The sequence below is a fragment of the Pleurodeles waltl genome, chromosome 8, assembly GCF_031143425.1.
Source record: "Pleurodeles waltl isolate 20211129_DDA chromosome 8, aPleWal1.hap1.20221129, whole genome shotgun sequence".
Taxonomy (NCBI): Eukaryota; Metazoa; Chordata; class Amphibia; order Caudata; family Salamandridae; genus Pleurodeles; species Pleurodeles waltl.
The window spans coordinates 103,824,061-103,840,294 of NC_090447.1; positions in this window are offsets into that span (position 1 = coordinate 103,824,061).

Below are 16,234 nucleotides of genomic sequence, written 5' to 3' on the forward strand. Positions count from 1 at the left end.
CTTCTTCAGCCCAGACAGAGCAAAGCACAGGCCAAGCAAGACTATTATTATGCTATTACTAACAAGACTCTTACACACAAACTCCCCTCAGCTGCAAACACAAATGTTTTAACTATGAGAAAACTTAAATGTGCATTGAATGGTGGAGGAGGTTATGATATTAGGGTCCTTGCTCACCAAAAGGGACCCACAGGATAGCGTAAACAGAAAGAGCACATCCTTCTGATTTTTTTGGAAGTAGTCTCATTGCCCAGGACCACTGCAGGGCACAAATGTGTTGTAAAACAAATGCTTGCAAAGAATTATGGGCTGAGCTTCCGTGAATACATTAAACATTTTATCAGAAAGTGTTCATTCATTTGCACCAGGTGCAGTAACACTGTTGGTGGCAAGATGTCCCTATGGAACCAAATAAATCAGTACTGTCTTGGAGCAAATATCTTTTCGGGAGCACGTAGTACATTACACATTTGCAAAGCAGGCAGGGCTATCAGAACATTCTTACAAAACAAGACCCTTATAACACAAACTCCTCTCAGGTGTAAAAACAAAAGTTGTAACTCAGAGAGAATTTAAATACACATTAAATGGTGGAAGAGGTGTCAGAGTCACCAGATCCTCGGGGTCCGTGCACGTTCCCAACACTTCCACCACACGACAGCTCCAATACTCTGATTAGATTTATCACAGAGTCTAAGAGAGTCCAAGTGGGGAAAAGGGGATTAGGACGGGAACAGCTGGGAAGGAGACCTGTAGGAAGCAAAAGGTTAAAACACAACATCAAAATTACATCTCATGAAATCAGTACCATGCTACAACTCTAAGCTTCGTCTTTTCCGAAAAAACATGAACAACCCTGGAATAATCCTAAAACTGACTAGGCTTTAGATGACCGAATACCTGAGGAGGAAACAGGAAAACTTAAATAGGACTTTCAGATTCAAGTACTTTCTTTAGCATGAGAATCAGGAAACACTCTGAGCAATTTCTAAACAACCATATGAATCTCCTTTTATGAATACATCAGGAACACACAGCATTACATCTAAAATTCTGGTATTGTTGTGTTCATCTCAGAAAAAACATTTGGAAGTAAATTGCGCACATTGCAGATTTTTATATGAGTATTAAACACCATAAAGGTTTGTGCACCATGAAATCACACAACGTAGATTCAAGGAATAAATCACGCGACGTGTCAACTTGAAATGCTACCAATAAAATGTCTTAGAATGGTAGCGCACAGTAACTTACATTATTTATACACGAGGAAAGAATTGCGCGTCTTGCCGATTCAAATGCCACCATACAAATGCCAAGAAATAGCAGCACACAATGAACAACATGAAAAGCACTCAGGGAAAGAATTGCGCGTCTTGTCGATTCAAATGCCACCATACAAATGCCAAGAAATAGTAGCACACAATGAACAACATGAAAAAACACTCAAGGAAAGAATCGCACGTGTTGCCGATTCGAATGCCACCATGTAAATGCCAGAAAATGATAGCGCACAATGAACAGCATGAATTACACACGAGAAGTGAATCGCGCGTTTCGCCGATTCGAATGCCACCATGTAAATGTCAAGAAAAGATAGTGCGCAATGAACAACAAAGTTAAATGCTCATGAAACGAGTTGCACGTCTTGCCAACTCGTAAAACATCATGTAAATGTCAAGAAATATCAGCGCGCAATGAACAATAATGTAATAACGAAGTCAAATCTTTATGGAATAAATTGCGCGTCCTCCCTATTTGCAAACCACTATACAAATGTCAAAAAATGGCAGCGCACAAGTAATCTGTTATTCATTTAAGAATTGAAAGCAAGAATATGAAGATTCTCAATTACGGTGTTGGGAAATGTCCAAACACCGTCTTACTGCCTGGAAACAGTGATCACCAATGAGAGATGAGTGCAGAAGACTGGAAAATCCAAATAGGCCGCCGGGACAGGAGCTCAGGAAGAAGCTGCTGCTCTGCACCGGGACCTCTGAATAGTGAGCACTGGAAGTTGGGCTGACTCTCTTTTATAGAGTCTTGGCCCAGCCTAGAACCACGCCCAGGCATGTTGCAGGGAAAGTCTCCAGAAGGCCCTGGAAAGGGACCACACCCTAACACACTCTGAATGTCTGCAGCAATACATTGTAAATGTACAGTATTTATAAGCACCTTAAAAATGAATCTTTTGGATGGAATTCTGCAATGCAAAAGGTTAAACAATAACATATCATCACAATGCATAAATTACTTTATCTTGCAAGTGTTGGGTTTTTGCATTCTAGATGCCCGTAGAGCGTGCACTGTCCTGGTGTTGACAGTACTCCCCTCTCCCAGGCGCGCTCTAGGGCCTGGTTTATCTGGATTGAGACGATGAAAACGCCTCACAAGTACTGGAGCAGAAACATCAGATGCGGAAACCCATGAATTACTTTCAGGGCCATAACCTTTCCATGAGATTAAGTACCATAGGTTACGCTCTCTCAGTTTAGAGTCCAACACTTTCTTGACTTCATATTCTTCTTCCCCCTGTACTAGAACAGGAGCTGGATGAGGGCGGACCTTTTGGACTGCCTTTTTTAAGAGGGAAGTATGGAACACTGGATGAATCCGTAATGATTTTGGCAATTGTAGCTTATAGGTCACAGGATTGATTTGCTGAAGAACAGTGTAAGGACCTATAAATTTGGGGTTGAACATGTGCTTCGTCTTGAAGTCTATATGTTTTGTGGAAAGCCACACTTTGTCACCAGGTTGATACTGCGGGCCCTCACAATGTTTCTTGTCATAATGCTTTTTGTATTTTTGTTTGGCTTTTTCTAAATGTTGTTGAATCGATTTCTGAGTTTGATGCAAATGTTGAATGATTTCTGACACAGCTGGAGTGAGAGAGCTTTCTTGAGGAATTGTGATGGGCAAGGTGTCAGGATGATAGCCAAACAAACCAAAGAAGGGTGTAACGCCAGTAGAAGTGTGGAAGGAGTTGTTGTAGGCTAACTCAGCTAACCAGAGCATTGATGTACATGAATTAAGTGCTTTTTCAGCGTAAGCACTTAGGTATTGCTTTAAAGTCTGATTTAGTCTCTCCGTTGGACCATCTGTTTGAGGATGGTGGCTAGTAGATAGGGTAGATGTCACTTGGAGTGTTTTACACCATGTCTTCCAGAAGTTGGAGGCAAATTGCGATCCCCGATCGGAGAGGATCACTTTTGGCAGTCCATGATAACGAACCACTCTATTCAGTAAGATAGTTGCCAGTTCACTAGAGGTGGGTAATTTCTTACAGGCAATGAAATGTCCATATTTCGTTAGACTATCTACTACTACCAGAATTACTGAATGCTGTTGAACCACTGGCAGACCTGTAATAAAGTCTAAAGAGATGTGTTCCCACGGACGACTTGGGGTTGGGAGTGGGTGTAACAACCCTTTCGGTTTTGAATGACTTGTTTTAGTGCGAGCACAGACTTCGCAGTTGTTTACCATTGTTTTTACATCCTTTGTTAAGGTAGGCCACCAAAAATAGCGTTGGATTAATTCAAGAGTTTTAAGAGTACCAGGGTGACCTGCTGTAGGTATAACATGCAACCAATGAAACACTATCTTGCGAAGTTTGGTAGTGGGCATGATCAAACGAACATCGTAAAAGGGTAATCCTTGCTTGATTGATCTTTTCGAATCTGCTTGGGCCCACGCCTGCCATTTTTCAACAGTGAAGGAATTGCGGATGTCTTCAAAGAAATCTTCTGTTTTTATGATACATAGGACCTTGTCAGGAGCAATGATAGCTCTGGAGGTTTGAACTGCAGGCAATGTGGTAGACTCTTGGCGGGACAAGGCGTCAGCTTGGCGATTATCTTTACCAGGCCGGAAGGTTACCACAAAATCAAACTCGGCAAAAAACAGCATCCAGCGTAATTGCCGAGGAGGCAAAAGTCTGGCAGAACTCATGAATTGAAGATTGCGATGATCAGTATATACTGTGACAGTATATTTAGCTCCCAACAAATGATGTCTCCATTCTTTAAAGGCGTCACGAATCGCCAGAAGCTCTTTTTCAGCGATGACATAGTTCTGTTCGGCTTCGTTCAACTTCCGAGACATGTAAGCTACAGGATGAAGCTGACCAGTGTCTTTGTTTCGTTGTGACAAGACTGCTCCTATAGCCACATCTGAAGCATCAGCTTCCACTATGAAAGGTCGATCCGCATCTGGATGAGTCAAGACTGGGGCAGTGGATAAAGCTTCTTTCAAAGTTGAAAAGGCTTGATCTGCTTCTGGGGACCATACAAATTTTTCTTTCTTTCTTAATAACTTAGTAATTGGAGTTACTGTCTGGGAGAAATGATTGATGAACCTCCAGTAAAAATGTGCAAAGCCCAGGAAACATTGTACATCACGAACAGTCTTTGGGATGGGCCATTCAGATACAGCTTTTACTTTCCTTTCTGCCATCACCATACCTTGAGGGGTAAGGATAACCCCTAAAAACTCAACTGTGGTAACATGAAACTCACACTTGGTTAGCTTGCAATATAAATGGTGTTTACGATGTCTGTCAAAATTTTCTTGACATGTTGAACATGTTCATTCTCATTGTCTGAGTAGATCAAAATGTCATCAATGTAAACTATGGCAAAGATATCGAGGTACTCTCTAAGAACGTCATTTAAGAAAAATGGAAATGCTGCTGGAGCATTGCACAGACCAAAAGGCATGACGGTGTATTCAAAAAGGCCATATCTTGTTTTGAATGCTGTTTTCCATTTGTCACCCTCTCTCATTATGACCAAATGGTAAGCATCTCGAAGATCAAGCTTCGTGTAGATTTTTGCTTTCTTTACTTGTTCCAGTAAGACCGGAATTAGAGGCAAAGGATATTTGTTCTTGATGGTGATTTTATTCAAGCCCCTATAGTCGATACAAGTTTGAAGCTTTCCGTTCGCTTTCGAAACAAAAAACAAAGGAGAAGCTGTGGGAGACTTAGAGGGGCGGATGAAACCATTCTCTAAGAATTTATCCAAGTATTTTCGTAAATGTTGATTTTCAAATTCTGACAGGGCATACACACGACAATTGGGAAGTATCCCCCCTGGGACTAGATCAATTTGACAGTCATAAGATCTATGAGGAGGTAAGTTCTCTGCTTCCTTCTCATCAAATACATCTTCATAAGACGAATACTGTTTGGGCAACTGAACTTCTTTCTCTGCGGCGGTAGCTATGTAAGAATGGCGAACTTCCGATTCTTGAGTCCTTTGGAGACAATGTTCTTTACATAGCACTGATGAGAACATGATCTTTCGTTCAGCCTAATTAATCTCTGGATTGTGATGAGTTAACCATGGCAAGCCAAGGATGATCCCATGCTGGGGAGCATGGATCACGTCAAGGATGAGTTCCTCTTTATGTTTCTTTCTTTGATTTTTACCTTCACAAATTATTGTCAAGGGGACAGTCTGAAGAGTTATCGGACCTCCAGTCAAGAGTTTTCCATCAACTGCCTGGATGGTTTCTGGAGTCTTCTTTTCAATACATGAGATCCCCCATGCACGAACCAATTGGGCGTCAACAAAGTTTCCGGTAGCCCCAGAGTCGACTAGAGCCTTCTTGAAATAGATCTTTTTCTTGACCTGAACTCTTATTCACAATTTCAGATGTTTGGATTGTGAAGGATCCACAGTGACACCCAAGAGCAACCCTTCTCTGCAACTTGGGTGCTTTAGATTTTCCAACTCGACTGATGCATTGGTTGCAACTTTCTGAACTGGGCCTCGCTTGCTCTTTGTTTTGATTGGACAGTCTTTGGCGAAATGACCTTTCCGCCCACAATAGAGACATTGCCCATTTTTTCTGCGTAGGTCCTTTTCGTCTTTGGTCAAAGGTCTCCATATGGTTCCAATTTCCATCGGTTCCGGCATTCTTTCTCTCGGAGTTCTTGGGTCTTTGTTATCATGAGCATGCCAAGAATGTTTTTCAGTCTTATTACGCGTTCCTTTTCGTTCATTTAAACGATGATCAAGCCTCAAGACAAGGTTTATTAAATCTTGACAGTTTGCAGGTTGTGGGTCGATTTGCGCTAAGATGTCTTTTAGCTCCTGTTTGAGTCCCCTGTAAAACAAGACCGCTTGTTTTTCTTCAGGCCAGGATGTCTCAGCGACCAGCCGATTAAAGTTGGCTAAATATGACACTAAGTCCTGATTCCCTTGGCGTAAGTCTAATAATTCACCAAGTGCTGACTGTGTTACAGTTCTACGATCGAAAACTCTCTCAAATTCACGAACAAAATTTTTCCAGTTGTACAACAGGGGACTATTTTTACGCACAATAGGAATAGCCCAGGAAGCTGCATCTCCAGACAGATATGACAACAAGAAAGCTACTTTAGATTGGGCATCGGGGAAAGTATGTGGTCTGCAGGTGAAGTGAAGTTCCACTTGAACCAGAAACGATTGCGCTTTCAAGGGATCACCTGAGAAGCGTTCTGGGGGAGCTAAAGGAATGGCTGAAGGAACATTGAGGGAAATGTTAGTCGGACTACCTCCAGAAGTCTGAGAAGAAGTACCTGGTCAAGACACACCTGTGGGACTTTGTTCTTTCTTCTCAACCTTATTCTGTAACTGACTCACCCTCTCAGCTAGACTATTTGTCAAATCCTTTGATGATACCACTTCTGACTGGAGCTGGGTGATAGCCTTGACTAGCTCGTCCAGTGTGGCCATGCTGAGAACATACACAAACCAGGAGGATAATAATTTGTGGGCTCACTATTCTGTCAGAGTCACCAGATCCTCGGGGTCCGTGCACGTTCCCAACACTTCCACCACAACACAGCTCCAATACTCTGATTAGATTTATTACAGAGTCTAAGAGAGTCCAAGTGGGGAAAAGGGGATTAGGACAGGAACAGCTGGGAAGGAGACCTGTAGGAAGCAAAAGGTTAAAACACAACATCAAAATTACATCTCATGAAATCAGTACCAGGCTACAACTCTAAGCTTCGTCTTTTCCGAAAAAACATGAACAACCCTGGAATAATCCTAAAACTGACTAGGCTTTAGATGACTGAATACCATCTGGAACAAAACAACGACCCTAACACCACCAACCTGCTCGACAACCTCGCCAACCTCGGCCTCAAGCAACTAGTAAACACCGCCACCCACATCGCCGGACACACGCTTGACCCTATCTTCTCCGCCAGCAAACACATCTTCTTCAGCCACACCTCCGCTCTACACTGGACCAACCACAGCTGTGTCCACTTCACATTCCGACGCGAGACCCGCCACCTCCGCACTCAACCCATCCCTCGTCGACAGTGGAACAAAATCCCAGAAGAGCAACTCTTCTCCGCACTCGCCACCAACCAACCCACCCTCACCACCGACCCCAACGACGCAGCCCTCAGCCTCACGAACTGGATCTCCAACTGCGCAGACAACCTTGCTCCCCTCAAACGCACGCATCGACAGGCCAACACCAAAAAACCTCTCTGGTTCTCTGACACCCTCAAAGAATCGAAGAAAACTTGTTGCACCCTCGAGAAGGCCTGGCGCAAGGACCACACCGCTGACAACATGACCGCCCTCAAGAACGCTACCCGCGAACACCACCACCTGATCCGCGCTGCCAAAAGGAACTTTTTCACCAACAGACTGGACAAAAACAGCCACAACAGCAGAGAACTTTTTAGCATCGTCAAGGAGTTCTCCAACCCCAACGCCAATGCCGTCAAGCCCTCACAAGATTTGTGCAACTCCCTCGCCACCTTCTTCCATCGCAAGATCAGCGACCTCCACAACAGCTTCGGACACCAGACCCAACCAAGCATCACCGAACCCGCACCCCCGGCCATCACCCTCAACGACTGGACCCACATCAACACTGAAGAAACCAAAACCATCATGAACTGTATCCACTCCGGCGCCCCATCGGACCCCTGCCCTCACTTCATCTTCAATAAAGCCGACGCCATCATCGCCCCGCACCTCCAAGCCGTCATCAACTCTTCATTTTCTTCTGCTACCTTCCCCGAATGCTGGAAACACGCCGAAGTCAACGCCCTACAAAAGAAACCTACGGCTGACCTGAGCGACCTGAAAAACTTCCGCCCCATATCACTCCTGCCCTACCCCGCCAAGGTAATAGAGAAGACCGTCAACAAACAGCTGACCACCTTCCTGGAAAACAACAACCTGCTTGACCCTTCACAAACCGGATTCCGAACCAACCACAGCACTGAAACCGCCCTCATCTCAGTCACAGACGACATCAGAACCCTGATGGACAATGGTGAAACAGTCGCCCTCATCCTCCTCGGCCTCTCGGCTGCCTTCGACACCGTCTGTCACCGCACCCTAATCACCCGCCTCCGCTCCACCGGGATCCAAGGCCAGGCCCTGGACTGGATCGCCTCCTTCCTCTCAAACCGTTCCCAAAGAGTTTACCTCCCACCGTTTAGCTCAGACCCCACTGAGATCATCTGCGGCGTACCTCAAGGCTCATCGCTCAGCCCGACACTCTTCAATGTCTACATGAGCCCCCTCGCCGACATCGTACGCAAGCACAACATCATCATCACCTCCTACGCCGACGCCACCCAACTTATACTCTCCCTCACCAAGGACCCCGCCAGCGCCAAGACCAACCTACAAGAGGGCATGAAGGACGTCGCAGATTGGATGAGGCTCAGCCACCTAAAGCTGAACTCTGACAAAACGGAAGTCCTCATCCTCGGCAACACCCCATCCGCTTGGGACGACTCCTGGTGGCCCACGGCCCTCGGCACCGCACCAACCCCCGCAGCCCACGCCCGCAACCTCGGCTTCATCTTGGACCCTCTTCTCACCATGACCAAGCAAGTCAACGCCGTGTCCTCCGTCTGCTTTCTCACCCTCCTCATGCTCTGCAAGATCTTCCGCTGGATCCCCGCCGACACTAGAAAAACCGTGACCCACGCCCTCGTCACGAGCCGCCTGGACTACGGCAACACCCTCTACGCTGGGACCACCGACAAACTCCAAAAACGCCTGCAACGTATTCAAAACGCCTCGGCCCGCCTCATCCTCGACGTACCCCGCAACAGCCACATCTCCGCACACCTGAGACACCTGCATTGGCTCCCAGTCAGCAAAAGGATCACCTTCTGACTTCTCACCCACGCACACAAAGCCCTCCATAACAAGGGACCGGAATACCTCAACCGTCGCCTCAGCTTCTACGCCCCCACCCGACTCCTCCGTTCCTCTGGCCTCGCGCTCGCTGCCGTCCCTCGCATCCGCCGATCCACGGCGGGTGGGAGGTCCTTCTCCTTCCTGGCAGCCAAGACCTGGAACTCCCTCCCCACCAGCCTCAGGACCACCCAGGACCACTCCGCATTCCGGAGACTCCTAAAAACCTGGCTTTTCGAGTAGCAGTAACCCCCCCCCTTTCCCCTAGCGCCTTGATACCCGCACGGGTGAGTAGCGCGCTTTATAAATGTGAATGATTTGATTTGATGGACCACACCCTAACATACTCTGAATGTCTGCAGCAATACATTGTAAATGTACAGTATTTATAAGCACCTTAAAAATGAATCTTTTGGATGGAATTCTGCAATGCAAAAGGTTAAACAATAACATATCATCACAATGCATAAATTACTTTATCTTGCAAGTGTTGGGTTTTTGCATTCTAGATGCCCGTAGAGCGTGCACTGTCCTGGTGTTGACAAGAGGTTATGAATTTTGGGCCCCCCTCACCTAGTGCGACCCACAAGATGGCCTAAACAGAAAGAGCACATCATTCTGAATGTTTTGGGGTGGTCCCATTGCCCTAGGACCACCACAGGCTGAGGTATGGGAAAAAGTGTGTTGTAAAACAAATGCCTGCAAAGCATAGTTTCCCCAAGTGCAGTGAATATTGTAGTATCGGCTCTCCAGCAGGGACAGCCGCTGTTGAGGATTCATTCCTAGGTCGATTTCATGCGATATAAAGCAACAAAACCCAGGTCCACAACAACTAATTGTAATTACTGATTATGTAAGCTAAGGACCAAGTGATAAGCAAATGTGGAAAACAAACCGCGTGCGTGAACACGAGTGCTTATTGACAAACACAAGAGACAGTAAACAAAGAAAAAAAGTCCATCCAAACAACAGAAAAACATTTGAGGCGTAAGTAAACTGTACAGCAAGTAACGTATCAGCTGCCAAACCACTTAGGAGGCAGCATTACAACAGTGACACAGCCTTCAACCTATTGGAAGTGGCAGGCAGCGGCATGCGGGACCAAATGCCTATACCTATAACAACAGGTCTTCCAGACAGTGCATGCGCGCTGTCTAGGCTCGACCTAAAAAAACACAAAATGGAAAGAGGTAGGGAGAGAAAGATGTAAAACATAGATAAAGAAAGCCGGGGTGAACAAAGAGCCCACAAGAGTGTGATAAAGGAACAGGGAGTGTCTGGTGGTGGATGAAAAAGGCATTAGCTGGAATCAAGACTACAAAGGCTTTGTATTCGCCACCCCAACATTCCAAAGTGCTGAGGTGGGCTTTTGAGACAAACATTGCCCCCTAGAGCTTATTATTTTACAAATTTTTCACTGCCTCAAGCAAAGCAATTGATGTTTACTGTTTCTGTCTCCCTGCTATTTTTTTTTTGTTTTGTCCTCATACACCCCTAATTGAGTCAACTCTATATTGTTCAAATGAGCTGTTGGTCACACTCACATACAGAGATGCGTTATGCCAGGGGGTAGGCCGGGGTCTCTCTCACTTAGTCTCAGTTGAGAGTTGAATTGGTCTAGCCTTTAATCATCGGGCAACCTTAGATTCATAATGATACTACTCCATCAAACAGTGTTGTCTCGTGAACCATTAACCCATAATCGTGACCAAACCTCCCCTTTCCCTACACTATTAGATGTTACCTCCCGCCCAGAGATCCCATTGAGTGCACCGAACCAATCCATATATGAAGGGGGGGGAGAAGATATCCATTTACAACATATTTCCCTCCTAGCCAAATTTATCGCATAAAAGATTAATCTCTTCTTCACCCTCCCCTTTATTTCACCTTTTTTTTTAACACTAAAAATTACCAATGGGAGACTCGCAAAATCTGTTGCTCCACGACCTTCGTGATAACCTTACAGACTTTAACCTAAAATCTTTGTACAAATGGACAGTCCCAAAACATGTGAATGTCTGAAGCTTCCAATAGTCCACATTTTGCACATTTAACTGAGTCCCCTCCTCTCATCTTCGAGAGCTTCGCTGGGTTAATGAAGGCCCTATGCAAAGTAAAATGATAGTTCCTCAATAGAGATGCCAATTTAACTTCCTTATATACAATGTGCATCGAATTTTCCCAACAACTTTGTATTTGAGCTGCAGACATAACTTCCCCACAAAGGTGAGAATGGCAAATTAAAATCTCCATCCTGCACCTTTACCAAGGCCCAATACCAACTAGAGACCCTCCCTACACTCGCCTGGTTGTTTATTGTATTATCTATAAACTGGTTTTCAGTCCCCAACCTAACTGTAACCTTCTGGGACCAACTCCTCAGTTGTAAATACTTCATCCTAGACAAATTCAATTCCCACCAGTTCGTTCTATAAGGTCATCCCAAGAAAGTAGTGAGCCATTATCAACCAGATCCCCCCAGTATTATATCCCTGCTCTCTTGAGAGGCAAAGCTAATACGTCCGTAAGACATTCAGGTGTCCCCGGGGACTCCCAGACCGGTGCCCAAAAATAATTGTACTCGATTTTTGCCACCGGCCATACCCTGTACCATACTATGGCTACATCTTGCAGCAGCTTCAATCTTACTTTTTTTTAACTTGGGATCTCCAAATTTATACAAAAAATGTGAAGCTGCACCATTCACTGTTGCTACCATACAGTTAAGCATTCCTCCAACCGCTGAGCGATCTGGCTTAGAGAATAACATTCTAACACTCCTAAGATGGAATGCCCAAGCGTAATATTGTAAATCAGGAAGTCCTCCTTTCTCCTTCCTTCTGCACAGTTTCTTCCATGCTATCCTAGAGCCTTTCTGTGCCCAAACAAATGAATTGACCTTTTGTTGAAACCTACTCAAGAGCTTACTATCCACTAATAATGGAATGGAATTAAAAAGGAAATTCAACTTAGGCAGGATCATCATGTTAACCAAATGTACCCTCCCATTCAGCGTTAAAGGTAGGTGTGCCCATCTTAGCATTAACTTACTACATTCTGTTACTACAGACCTCACATTCACATCTGCAATTCGATCCACCTCCTGGTCTATTAGGAGACCTAAATACTTCATAGATTTTGTCGTATGGCAATCACCTACCTGTAAGTTCCATTACATTATTTCTGTTTTATCTGGATTATTATGGTAACCTGAAACCCTCCCAAAACCTTCCGCCAAACTCACTTATACCGGAAAAGAGACAGACGGATTTGAAGTATAGACTAAAAGGTCATCAGCAAAAAAGGCCGCCTTCTTCACCCACCCTTTTCTATTAAAAGGGGAGATTCTCAGATCTTGCCTAATCCTCCTTGCAAAGGGCTCAATGTACAAATCAAACAATAAGGGGGAAAGAGGACACCCCTGTCTAGTGCCTCTAGTAATCTCACTAAAATCAGTAAGCACCCCGTTCACCAAAACCCTGGCCTCTGGTGCCTGATAAATCAAGCGAATTGCTCGACAAAATTTACTACCCAAATTATTCAGTTCCAGAACTAAGTTTAAATAATTCCAAGCAACCCTATCAAACGCTTTCATAGCATCCAATGCTATAACTTCCAGTGGTTCTTGAAATGTCGTAGCTAAATCAATTGCACCAATTAGATTAAGGGGGTCATTATGACCCTGGCGGAAGGCTGGCGGTCTTTTTTTTTGTATTATGACCATGGCAGTTACCGCCATGGTCATTCGCCGCTTCTCCGTTCCGCCCGCCAGAGCGGAGACGACCGCTGGGCTGGAGACCTTGGTCTCCAGCCCGGCGGCCATCACTATACCGCCGGCGGTATTTGGACCCAGCTGACCGGCATGGATTTCATGCGGTTTGAAACCGCCATGAAATCCATGGCGGTGAGCACTATCAGTGCCAGGGAATTCCTTCCTTCGGTCATAATAGGCCGAGCGGCAAACCGCCACCACTGGCGGTCTTCCGCATGGCGGTCCCTCGGCGGTCTTGGAAAAAGACTGCTGAGGTCAAAATGACCCCCTAAATGTCTGCTCATACATGAACCTTTTCCGAATCAAACCTTTCTGATCCGGATGGATTAATTTGCTAATTACCCCACTCAACCTATTTGCTAAAACCTTAGTGTAAATGTTGTAGTCAGTTTTCAGCAAATATATTGGTCTATATGATTTGCACTTCACTGGAGATTTTTCTGGTTTCAAAATAAGAGAAATAGTAGCTTCACGCCACAAAACTGGTGGGGAGATACCCTCCTCAAAAATCTCTGAGAACAATTGAACCATTGGAGGGATTATAGAATCTCCTAAAATCTGATGAATTTACACCGGGATACAGACCAGGCCAGCCGCCTTCCCCTTACTACTCTTTTTAAGAATTGTCCTAATTTCCCCTTCAGTAATAGGTCTGTTTAAATATACCTGTTTATCCTGCGTAAGACGAGGGAGAACATCCATATCCAACCAATCCTCAGCTGCCTTGTCCTCTACTTCGCCATCCTCCTTGTATAGAGATGCGAAAAACTTTAGAAAGGCCTCCCTTATATCATCTGGGGATGTCAATCTGGTCCGAGTCGATGTTTACGGTTTCTGAGACTAGCCACAGATTCTTAAACCCAGTCAGCTGTGTGCAATGGCATTTAGGTAGTACTTAGTGGAAGATCCACATTTGAAGTTTGGAGGACAGAGTCTATGCAACCTGTCAGTGGCATTTGTAATAAGTCAAACAGTACATCCTCCATGTTTGTGATGGACAGCCCTGACGACCAAACTCTAAATAAGTCCCTAACTTCTATAGTAGAGTTTGTTTTAACTCCTAACTTGCATAGTGGTGATTCCTTACCCTTCAGAGCACTAATGTCCTGCCACATTAATATGGGCGCTCATTACAGGTTATGGGCTAAATACTGATCCCTGTGCAAAAAAGAGTTTGCGCACGTAGAAGAATTATGACTTGCATGATAATTATCCCTCCCTCACACATTTCTCAGATGCTGGCAGGTCAAACCTACCCACATTTTTCTGAGGAAAAGGGTAAAGAAAAACAGAAGCATGCAGGATTTAGGGCCTCATTTTGAGTTTGGTGGATGGGAAAGCCTTTCCACCAAACTCCCAACAGGGTGGCTGCTGCCTTTGTGGTGACCGCCCCGCCAGAACAATTAGAAGTTTCCCGCTAGGCTGGCGAGCAGAAACCTTGGTTTCCACCTGCAAGTCTAGCAGGAAACAGGCTACAGCATTGTCTCCGGCTCGTAATCGAGCCCATGGCAATGCTGTAGCCCGCAGGGTGCACCAGCACCCTCACAATGTTCACTGTCTGGAAAGCAGACAGTGAACATTGCAACGGTGCTGGGCAGGGAGACCCCATCTGTGGCCCCCTGCACCTGTTCTGCACCAGCCTTTTCATGGTGGTGAAACCACCATAAAAAGGCTGGCGGAGAACAAGGTATCGTAATCCACTGGGCAGCGCAGCATGCAGTGCTGCCGCCATTCCCAGGCCTTCGGGATCATGGATCCTGGAGGTGCTGGCAGAACACTGGTGGTCAGGTCGCCAGGGACTTTATGTGGCAGTCGGACCACCACAGCAGCGGCGGTCCAGACGGCCACGGCGAGGCTGGCGTTCTGAAAACAGCCAGTCTCATAATGAGACCCTAAGTGTGTGAAAAACTAATTCTGTAAGTCATGTCTCATTTTCATGGTGATAACGATGGAGAAGAGGTGTTTACCACAAATGGCATAATGGTATTTAACATGCTTTCCGCCCAACTACTAATTAAGACCTTTACGTGAAAGGTTTGCCTGATTTGTGCCCTGTTGCATCATGCAGCTAGACAGGCAACAGCCAATGCTCCCCTTTTGTGTGTGGGGATCGGAAGGTATAGTGAAACAAGTTGTAAATTAGGTACACATGTAGGATGTACACAGAGGGCATCATTCCAGTGGATTCTAAACTTATATTTGTGGTCATACTCATGAGACAGAGGATAGAATCACAAATAAATGAAATCGAACCACTGGGAGCTAATGTATAAGTGTCTAGACCCCAGCTCTCATGTGCATAATGCACTAATTAAAGGTTCTGGGATGTTAGCATAACAAATTATTAATGATAAAAGCTTTGTACCTGACATTAATATTGATTCGTAAAAGAGAACTAGCAGTGGGTGCCTGATTGAGCATTAAAGGGAGTGGATGGTGATTGAGACTACAGTCATCTATAATCTGTCAACTTCTGAGACTTGAAATGTCAGTAGGTCATTAATGTGCATCTTCTACATAATCAATATCTGGACTGGATACCAAGCTTATATTATGGATAGCAAAATGCTCCATGGCTTCAATGAGGGTGACAGGATGTTGTTAAGTGGCTGCATCAATGGTGACCACAGCTTGATCATGGTGCCTTGTTTTGTTATTGAATCAGTTCTCTATTTTTCGTGGCGTCCGGGGAGCTCAGTTTGGAACCAGTGCAGCCTGGGAAAATGTTCCAAGACAAGGCCCACATCAGACCAATCAATGGATAGGACTTTCTCTAGGGGAGCCTAGGAGAGATGTGACTCCTCAACCAATCCTCCCTCTGATTCTCCCCAGCAGTAAATCCTTGAAAAAATGGTCAAACTGTGCATTTGCAGCATACATTATAGACATTTTTGCAAAAAAGCCTAGGTATGCAGTTCTGAAGGAGAATTAATAAAACAGTTAAAAGGTCCTGGATCTGCCACAGCACCCGTGGACAGTATTAATCCATTGAATTAAATCATGTCATTTATTGTTCAGTTAATTAAAACCATTACAAGAAAATACAGTAGATAATATATGCATTAAAATTTGATTACAAAAAAAGAAAAAAAAAAACTGTTAAGAAAGAGTTAGTATTTATTAAATCATGTATGCTGCTTAAAAAAATGTCCGTACCCTATATAAAACACTGAATTCCCATCAGACCAATATTTAAGTCACAGGTGAAGAAGTATGTGTCCGATACATTGTGCCACGTTGCAAAACATAGCTCTCAAAAGTCCCATTTCAAGGCACATAACAT